Raw genomic sequence first — 10,635 nt, forward strand, 5'->3', positions numbered from 1 at the left:
CACATATACAGTACATCACTTTATGTGGAACAGAAAGGGGAGTGGACAATTTCAGCCGAACATTCAGACAGTGATTCTCAAAATAAATCTTGGAAAATAAACTTTTATATGTAAATGTTATTCTTTGTAAATAAGGACTGTGACTTTAAAGCCTGTAGATTTTTAAGATGTTAATCATTATCTGACTTTTATCACGAATCAGATTATTTTCCTGGTGATGCCTGAGGGAGGTGGATATCTTGGAAGAGAAGAAAAACACACCCGAAACAAACATCTTGCCTGACCAGTACTGTTTTCCAGTAATGAGAAACAGATTTTATGTTCCAATACCAAACTTACATTTAAACTTTGACAACACTTTCAAGTTAAATCATCTGAACTCGTGTTAAATAAGTCACGGTTATCTATTGTACACTGTATCATACATTTGTTTAATATCATTTTAGGAATTGTAGGAATGGCTGTCACTATGTGTACTTTGATTTTTTTTCCCCTATATTTTAACTTGACTTTGTAGATATTAACATACATACATACAGACACACACACACACACACACACACACACACACACATATATATATATATATATATATATATATATATATATATATATATGTGTGTGTGTGTGTGTGTTTGTGTGTGTGTGTGTATATATATATATATATATATACATATATATATATATATATATATATATATATATATATATATATATATATATATATATATATATATATATATATCCCTCATATATATGTATATATATATATATATATATACATATATATATATATATATATATATATATATATATATATATATATATATATATATATATATATATCCCTCATATATAAAAAATTAAAAAAAAACACCCAGCACGCCCCTGCGGGCGGTTTATCCTTCACCTTCAAGCTCGGGTCCTCTACCAGAGGCCTGGGAGCTTGAGGGTCCTGCATAGTATCTTAGCTGTTCCCAGGACTGCGCTCTTCTGGACAGAGATCTCCGATGTTGTTCCCGGGATCTGCTGGAGCAACTCGCCTAGCTTGGGAGTCACCGCACCTAGTGCTCCTATTACCACGGGGACCACCGTTACCTTCACCCTCCACATCCTCTCGAGCTCTTCTCTGAGCCCTTGGTGTTTCTCCAGTTTCTCGTGTTCCTTCTTCCTGATATAAAATCCCAAATGGGATCAAGAGGTGCACAGAACGTCGTGGCGGGAACGTGTCATGTGTCAAAGATTAGGAAGAGGGGCAGTTCAGGGTGTGGTAATGCACGGTTACTGCTTTTTAGATGACTTCCAACAGGACTGTAAATACAGAGGTGTAATAGAAGTTGGTACCATTGGAAATCTGCATTATAAATGGGTTGGGGTTTTATTCAGAAGCATCAGTACAATATCTTTCAATATATTTTCTATTACAGCTGCATCAACAGCCTTCTGAGCAGAACCACATCTTTCTGCCCAGTGACTCAGAGGCAGAATGGCTGCTAGCCAAGCTGTTTATTAAAAGTGCAGATCTATTGGAACATCAAGCAGTCTATCACCTCATGAGCACTCACTATCTGGCAGAGGTCTTTGCTATTGCTACTTTCCGCACCTTCCCTGAGATCCATCCTCTCTACAAGGTGAAATTTGGTGAGATACACTATAAAACCCTTCTATAGTGATGTTTCTATATTACTTAAATCATTTTATATCATATAGAGGACTTTATTCTGATCTTTATTCAAATTTTTACTTTGATAATTACCTTCTATGTGTACAGCTACTGATCCCACACTTCCGGTACACCCTGCACATCAATATATTTAGAAATTTCAACTAACACCTATCTGATTACCAACAAAGTTCACTTGGATATGAGGGGATAAAAGAGCTCATGAGATGCAGTCTCGCTTCCTGCAGCTCCCTCTGCCTGACAGAGAACATCACTGCATGAAGACTGCAGTCGATCCCCAACTTCTATTACACCTCAGCATTAAGTTAAGAGTATGAAAACTGCTACAGTATGAACTTTTTTTTCAATCATTATATATTTAACAACAACCAACACGTTCTCACTCCCAACTCATCAAACGTGTGACGCATGGTCAGGCTCCCTCTGCTTCACTTATGGACGCGCAGGGTACCCCCCTCGCGTCGGGAATTGACGTGAAGGGTCCTCCGATTGAAGAGATTGCTGCGGAAGTGCCTGTTGTCGGTATATTGTACTGACAATATAGTGGCTGATGCACTCTCACGCAGCTCGCAATAGGGTGTTGTTGTTGTTGTTGTTGTTGTTGTTGTTGTTGTTGTTTTGGTAGGGCTTCAATGTAAGGGGGGGGGGGGGGGGGGGGAATGTTACGTTCTGTGAGGCTGTGGGAGTGTGTGGGTGGGGTGTTTGCCCACTCTCCCCGCCTCCACCCCTCTTGCCACTCCTACCCCTCTCTGTCTCTCTCACTCTCCTCTCTCCCCAGGACACAGCTGCTGCTGATTAGCCTCGTTTGCCACCTGACTCCAGTCAGCAATCATCCTCTGAGGCTATTTAAACTGGGGATGAGCTGTGAGCAGGGTGGCTTTTTCCTCGGTGGCTCTACGCGTTTCTGTGCTAGATTTTGGACAGACAGCCTCTTTCTGACCAGTGAGCAGACGGGCTTGTGGGCCCTGAGAGTGTCTTCCCGTGGTGGGGAGTAGGGTAGGAAGTGTGGGAAGTGCCTCCTTTTTTATTGTGTTTGTTTGGTAGTCTTCCTGCTACGAGCGTTTTCTTTGTTTCTTTGGCGTTGTTGGTAAGACGGCGTTGCCGGCCCTTTAAGTTAATGTCGTTTGTAATCCACCTGTACCATTTCGTAATAAAGTTCTATTAATACAGAACAACTCTGTCTGTTTTCCTTTTCATTCTGATTCCGGACTCATTTGTTACTGGTCCCCTCACTCACATGCCTAGACCCCTTCGGGGGGAACGTAACAAAGTGGGGGCTCGTCCGGGATATGAATGGAAGGAACAGCGATTGAGTTTTAGCGAGTTGTTTGCCGGTGGCCTGGTTAGTTGTGTTGTATCTGCTGCGCTCTCTCTCCAGTTAGCGAAAGGGGAGTGTCTAGCTGAGCGTAAGCTCCTCCTTCAGGCACTCGTTTTTTATTTTTCCTTTATTTTCGGAGTAATCCTGGGTGGGGATTAGTTCCCTGTCGGGGGTAGGCTTGTCGGTGCTTTGTGCACTTGATGCTTAGCCTTTAAAGTTGCCTCGAGCCTGGTACACTCCAGAAGCTAACTAGGCTAAGATTTTAGTAGGCAGGTCTGGGGAGAGGGTCGGCGGTATTTTTATTTATTGGTTAACCTGTGGCCACACTTTTCCCGCCTGTTTCTCATTTGTGTATTGGAGGTGGTGTTTCTTTGTTGTTATTGTTAGCCTCAGGTAGTTTTTGTTTTGGAGTCAATGGCTACCTTTGATATTGCAGTGTTTAAGGGTGAGCGTGGTGCAGCGTCTCAGCCCGTTCCGCAGGCGCCAGCTCAAGCTGTAGGTCCATTGGTGTCGACACCTGTTGATCAGGGGCTGCCTGAGGACAAACCCATGACAGTGCCTCGCTTCGAACCCCTCTCCATTGAATCAAGTGAAGGCTCGAAGCTGGATGCTAAGCTCCGTGTACGCCTGGCTTGTCTCAGTTAGAAAAGGAGGCTCGTGAGAGGGAGTTCCAGCTAAAGAAAGAGCTGGAGCTTAGGCGTTTAGACGCAGAGCTTGCTAGAGCCAGGGAGGTCGAGTTGAGGAAGGTGGAGGTGGAGGCAGACAGCTGTGAGGTTGCGACAGCTGGAACTCCGGCAGGTTTCCCTTCCTCCGACTGCCTCCATTCGTCAGGCCGACACCTCGTTTGACGTAGGGAAAAACAGTCGTCTGGTTCCGATGTTCCGTGACATTGAGGTCGACAGCTACTTCGAGTCGTTTGAACAAATAGCCACGGCCTTGCACTGGCCACGGGATTCGTGGGCCATTTTGCTCCAATGTATGCTGGATGAGGGCAAACTCATCAGCGAGTGTTGCAGCATGCTGTAATGAGGAAACCTTCTGTTCACTGAGGTATACTGCAATCTGCTCGGAGATGCAGTTCTTAAATTCCTCCACCAGCATTAATTCACGCATTGACGCCAGGTCAGTAGCTTCGCTGGACACACACCACCGATCAAAAAGCACACTTCTTCCTTGCAAAATCTCGGTAGGATTGACCCTGTCCCCTTTTTAATCCCCGGAAATGCTGCCTGTAAGCTTCTGGGACTAGCTCGTAAGCTAGCAGGATGGCACTTTTCAGCTTGTCATAATTCAGACTGTCCTGAGCTGACAATGAGGAACAAACTTTTTGAGCCTTACCCGCCAGCTTCACTGATGGACGCGCAGGGTACCCTCCTCGCGTCGGGAATTGACGTGACGGGTCCTCCGATTGAAGAGATTGCCTGTTGTCGGTATATTTAGACATTTTCCAAATCACATTGTAGTGACATATACAGAACACAATAAATTGTATAATGTAAACAACTACCGGAAAAATGGGTAGAACGATGCTTTTGTATCGTTTATTGCATTTATGGAGGGAGTGGTTTATGCTGGGTAATGGCACAGCTAGCTACTGGGTGACTTTATTCACCCGCTTCGGCTGTTATCAGTCCATACAATGGGCGTTATTAGCACAAATCAGTCCCATAGATATGGGCCATCTCCTGCTAGATTGTTCAGAAGGTTGTTCTCATCCATCCAGATGGAGGATCACTAACAGGAGCGTGGAAGACTCCAGAACCCACTCTGGCTGGAATCCGGTGGATATGCAGTGTGTACAGGTAAGACCATTTAAACGGACAGCATTTATAGAATGACTATTAAAAGCCAGCGAGTGTCAGTAATGTTAATGTGGTTATCTTAGTAATACACCGAGTGCTAATATAACAGCTTTAAGATGCATTTGTAGATGTTATTACGTGTTTTACCGTCTTTATGGTGCTAGCTTAAAGTTACGGTGTAAACGTTAGCTTATATTGGAGTAAAGCTGTTACTGGTTAAACGATGTTAGCACAGAAATATTAGCTTCTGTCATGACTGATGAAGTTACTAGTTAATAAAGTTTCCAGTAAAGTGTTTAATCGCAGCCACAGATTGACAGCAAATATCTCGATTAGCTTCAGTGCATCTATAATAAATATGTGCAAGTTTCAGTGCTTCGTTTAAACTGTATGATACTTATACTGACCCAGGGTCAGTGTAAAATACAATCCTAGCTGTGTGAACAAAGCCTGGCTCCTTTAGTCCTGCATGACAAACCTCAGGATGCAGGTTATTATTACTTTCCTGCTGGCACACCTGTCACACCTGAGAGTCAGCTAGAAACTTACAGTGACGTGGACATCATGCAAAGACTGCCAGACTCTGTAATACTGCAAATGATCAGTGACTCAGGTTATCACTAAACTTTAAACGGTACCTCTGTGTTTCTGTGCTGAACATCTAGGATTGAGTCAGGCTGCATTGACTGTGGGACTTTAATGTGTTAAAAGCAGGTTGAAGATGGCTCAGAAACATTTGAAGATTAAAATTTAGCATTATGGCTGCTGGTGGTTTGTAAAGCCTCTACTCAGCTGTATTTTTGTTACTAATTTATGTTTGTTGTTGTTTAACACAGATTTCAGAAGAGCAAATATGCTTAATAGTTTAACTAGATTTCATTTGTCAGTGTGGGACTGCTGAGTCACCTGAAGAACTCATTTCATTCATTCTCCACATGATGTTCATTTACAGAAATGTTTCACAGGAACTGATTTCTCCCAAAGGTTGAACTAGTGTGTTTCCATAGATTACCTCTGTATGAATGTACTTCTTAAATGAAGGCAAGTGTTTGTCCTTTTTTGTTCCTCAGGTACAGTACGTGATATCAAGGGCAGGCGGTCAACACTGGGGGTAGACAAGAAGCAGACTTACTTCCAAGAGGGAGCTGCAGTGAGGTCAGAAGTCAGAATCTGAAACAGCTCAGGTTTATATTTTAGAGGTTATAAAAAATCAAAATGTATTTATAAAGAAACCTTTAAATAATAGTCATAATTATGATTATTATAAGAAATATCAAACATTTAAGTGGATTTTCTGTTACACATATTGTGTTAGCCCTGCAATAAACTGGCAGCCTGTCTTTGTCCTGTATCAGCTGGGATAGGCTTCGTCCTCCCGCAACCCTGAATTGGATACATTGTATTCAAATTATGTAATCTGATCATTTACAAACTCAAGGTATCTAATCAAAATGTAAGTAATAATTATAAAATGGGAAAGCAGAAATAAGTGTGACATAAATGTAAATGTGTGAGCTGACATAGAGGACAGCTACATGTAGTCTGAAAAACCTTTGTTATCAAGTTTTCAGGTATATCAGCACGAGACATTCTTACATAGAAGAGACATTAAAGTCTCTAACTCAGTGAAGCATTATTGGTCCCGTCTGTTTGGATAAATATAGTAAGTTGATGTATTTTCATTTATTGACACATTTTCTTAAGTGCTTATCCAGCTCAGGATCACAGTGGAGCTGCAGCTGGATATGTTCACTAAATAAACCTTACAAAAGTTAACAATAAACCTGCATCCATGTACGTTGTTGTCCACAGGATGAGAAAATCAAACTGGAAGACTGTGGAACATGTTAATAAATGTTTGTGTGTTTATGCCTGTGTCTTTCACAGGAGGCGCTGGAAGGTTTCCCTAATAGTTCCTGGTGAATCAAAGCAGAACCATAAAGGTTGCTGGACTGCATGATGGCCTTACCCCTGAGCAGTCATCCTGTTAAAGGAGGAACCAGTTAGAAGCTGTTTTCAAAGTAGCTGAGCAGATTTCATCTCAAGTAAGCAATTAACTGTTTGTTCATCTGTTCTGCCACTTAAAGAGCATTTAAGGACATCTTTTGAGTGTCCAGTTGAATTAATTCTACTGGCTCTCATGGTCATTTGTTATTATAGACATATTTTTCATGTTCATCCAGCTATTTAGTAAATTCTATCTATTTAGTAATATCTGTCAGCTATAAAATGTAATATAAATATAAAAATATCTAAATATCTCCTGCCCTTTATGTTTTAATGATGTAAGTCTGTTTACATTAGCATTCCTCACATATCAATGAGATGCTGTACAGTACAATCCTACTGTCACAGCAGAGGGATAACGATGGCTATTCAACATCGTTACACGACACATTCGAGCTGCATGATGCAGACAAAGTGACTAAATCATCTTTTTTGTGGTTTATTGTCTTCAAACCAGCAGACTAAGTAAGTAAAACTTTATTTATATAGCACCTTTCAAGATAAAAATCACAAAGTGCTTCACAGAAGCTAAAACCTAAAAATAAAAATCAACTAAAAGCAAGTTTAAAAAGATGGGTTTTTAGCTGTTTTTAAAAGCGACCACTGAGTCCACAGATCTCAGGCTCAAAGGGAGAGTTCCACAATCTGGGGGCCACAGTTCCAAAAGCTTTGTCGCCTTTTGTTTTCAGCCTCGTGTGCTGGACAGCAAGCAAGCCCTGGTCACATGACCTCAGGGACCTGCTGGGAATGTATGGATGCAAAAGTTCACTTATATATGTTGGTGCTTGTCCATGCAGGGCCCTGAAAGTCAAGGTCAAAACCTTAAACTGGATCCTGAATTTAACGGGGAGCCAGTGCAGCTGAATCAGCAGGGGTGTGACATGGGAAAACTTGGAGGACTTGGTCAGAAGCTTTGCAGCAGCATTCTGAACAACTTGCAGACTATCCAAAGAGGCTTTACATAAACAAGTAAACAAAGAATTACAGTAGTCCAGACGAGATGAAACAAATGCATGAATGACAATTTCTAATTCGGAGCGCGATACAATGGGACTCAGCTTAGCAATGTTTCTCAAATGATAAAAACAGGAGCGAACCAAAGATTTTACATGGGCATCCAAAGTCAGAGCTGAGTCAATACTAACACCAAGGCTCCTGATAGACGGTTTTGCAAATGTAGCAAGTGGACCCAAAGCAGATTGCAGAAGATGTCAGAGAAGAACTTCAGGCCGTGGACTGAAAAGGTATTTTTTTTCTTGTTATCAAAAGACATTTGGAGTGGCAGCTTCTACAACTGGTTGTGCTAAAGTAAAGCTTACAGTCTAAGAAATCAGTGTTGATATTCAGCACAAAGAGAAAAGCTCATTTGTTTGAATTTATTTACAATCATAGTTTTATAAATTCTGACTGTAAACAGATTTTACAGCTTTGATATTGTTTGACACTCGATATCAGGTGATAGGGTTTAATTTAAAGGTTTGTGTCCCAATGAGCCATTTACACTGATCAGTGTCAGTTTAACTGTAACACATTCATTATTTAGATTCAACAAAGAAATAACTGAATGTAAAAAATGGCAGCCCTCAGGCAGGTTTATAGAGATACATGCATGCACTATGAAATTTATGTATCCCAGATAATTGTTATTCATCTAGTCATGGCAGACCTACCTCTTCCTCCCAAGTTAACTGCAACCCAAAAGAACTAGTGGGGCTATTTACACACTCACAACCAGTGTGGGGTAAAAAGAGCCACCAAAAAGCTGTCAGCCACAGATGTGCTAGAAGAGTTAGAAACTCTACTTATGGAGAAACTTTCTAAGTCTAACAGAGGACAGGTACTCCTGCCCAAATAACATGATATAACCCCACATACAGCCCAGCCATAAAGTGAACCAAGTCATTTAGTTAAAGACAGCATGGGACCAAATGCATGTAACCAGCCTGCATCAACCTGACATTTCTTCCTCCTGAATTAAATGAATGAATGGATGAAAGTTAAATGACTACAAACCTAAAGCCACTAGTTCCCACACTGGAGCTCCCTGACACTGTGTGTTAACCGTATTTAGCTTGTATCAACAGTTGTAACAGGCTAAGCCACCTGAGACACTGCATTGAATTTGTTCCTGTCTTAATGATTTCAGCTGACTGGTTTCAGCTCAGATGTTCTGCTTTTTCCTTTCAGTAGATCAAAGCAGCTCATGCTCCTTCTGCTTCCAATTTAGAAGAAGAAGGCGAAGGCTTCAGCGAAGTGGCGTTCATGGTCTCAGTGAACAGTCACGGTCACACACTGCATGTGGTTTTAAAAGCAACATGTCTGTTCACCACAACAATGGAGATGTGTAATATTGTTGCAGCTACGGTTTGTTTTTGAACATCAGTTCTGTTTTCTACTTTGATCACTTAGAATCTGAAAACACTTTTTTGGTCTTTCTTTTACATCTATAAACCACCTGTTCATTTTTTTATTACAATTAGTTTCACATAAATGTTAGTGTTTCCTTTATGATCTTTTAATGCTTACACTACACTGTACATGTCTACATTAGAGACATTTCGGTTTCCTGTTTCTGTTGACTCAGAGTTGTGAAATGTTCTTTTATTTGATGCACAATATGAAGTTCATAACTTTCTTACAAATAAAACTATAATGACAAACATGAACAGCTGTGCTTATTTCTGAGACATGAGTTTTTGAATGTGTTCATATTTAGACAGTGTGCATCTGTATGCTGAAACTGTAATGGTGAACCTGAGGTGATGGTCAACAGAAGGCAAATATATATCAATATAAAACAATATTGAAGTAATGTCTTTACCCTCTGCAGCGTGTGCACGCAATCACCTTATTCACTGTAGTAAACATGCACCGCTAGCTCACGTGACTGTCTCCATGGTTACATCATATTATTAGCTATGTAAACAGCTTCCAAAGATACCGCCATAGCTCTCTGCAGCTGTAACACTTAAACACTTTGCAAATCATTTCACGTTTTTGATAGTTATGAAGACAGAATATGTTTTTAAGGTCATGCTAGGCGGTTGCTATGGTGGTTGCTGTGGACTCGGGTGGACCGCGTCCGATTCCTGTTATTAGCTGTCCGCCGTAGGAAGGCTGCGTTCCATTTACAAGTAGTGACAATCTGCCGCAACTCGAACTCAAACCCCGCTTTGTTCTTTAATTATAGGCCTTTTATAGCCGTTCATGACACACACATAAAGCACTTTGCCTCACCATGAGAATGCAAGTTTACCTAACCTAACCTTAAAGTATCTGATATAGGATAGAAAAATGAAGCAACCAGAGATTTAATGATGAAGACTCTGGGTTCTGTAGTTCACGTTTTACAGTCCTGAATGACTCTTTGCATATGATTTATTGAAGAGGAGTTTAGAATGCACTTTACATTTAGACTGTTGCTGTTTCATTTTTTACATTGTTGCTGTGTTATGTCATGAATAAGGTTCACCTGCTGGGGGTTTGATGGATCAGCTGGACAATACAGTCAAAGACAGACTTCATTCATCATATGCAAGAATCCTAGTTGGATTTTTGTTGTCACTCATGTTTTTGAACCAAATATTGAAAACAATTTTGACAGACTGGATACCTGGTCAGGGTCTACATTACCTTGTACTCAAGCATCCCAGGACAGAGCCCTGCCCCACCATGAGCCTGGGTGGATACGTGGTTATTAATATAAAAGGACCAATACTGAATATGAATATTTCATGAAAATTTAATTATAATACAAATTAGTAATAAGGGTTTCTCTGCGCCCTTCTCTACACCATACTCAAAGAGCTGCAGGCAGAGAGGGT

The 10,635-nt window shown here is 40.9% G+C and overlaps 1 long non-coding RNA gene across 3 annotated transcripts; it reads left to right on the forward strand.

Moving 5' to 3' along the window:
- Positions 1–4,133: 4,133 nt before the first annotated feature.
- LOC143412608 (uncharacterized) lies at positions 4,134–9,471 on the forward strand. Of its 3 annotated transcripts, XR_013093123.1 has the most exons (4): positions 4,134–4,804; positions 5,875–5,966; positions 6,692–8,055; positions 8,999–9,471. It is a non-coding gene; the product is annotated as an uncharacterized LOC143412608 (long non-coding RNA). The 3 variants fall into 3 exon arrangements; XR_013093121.1 differs by having other exon boundaries at positions 6,692–9,471; XR_013093122.1 differs by having other exon boundaries at positions 5,875–5,959; positions 6,692–9,471.
- The last annotated feature ends 1,164 nt before the right edge of the window (positions 9,472–10,635 follow it).

Source organism: Maylandia zebra, linkage group LG15 (genome assembly GCF_041146795.1).
Source record: "Maylandia zebra isolate NMK-2024a linkage group LG15, Mzebra_GT3a, whole genome shotgun sequence".
In the NCBI taxonomy this organism is placed as follows: Eukaryota; Metazoa; Chordata; class Actinopteri; order Cichliformes; family Cichlidae; genus Maylandia; species Maylandia zebra.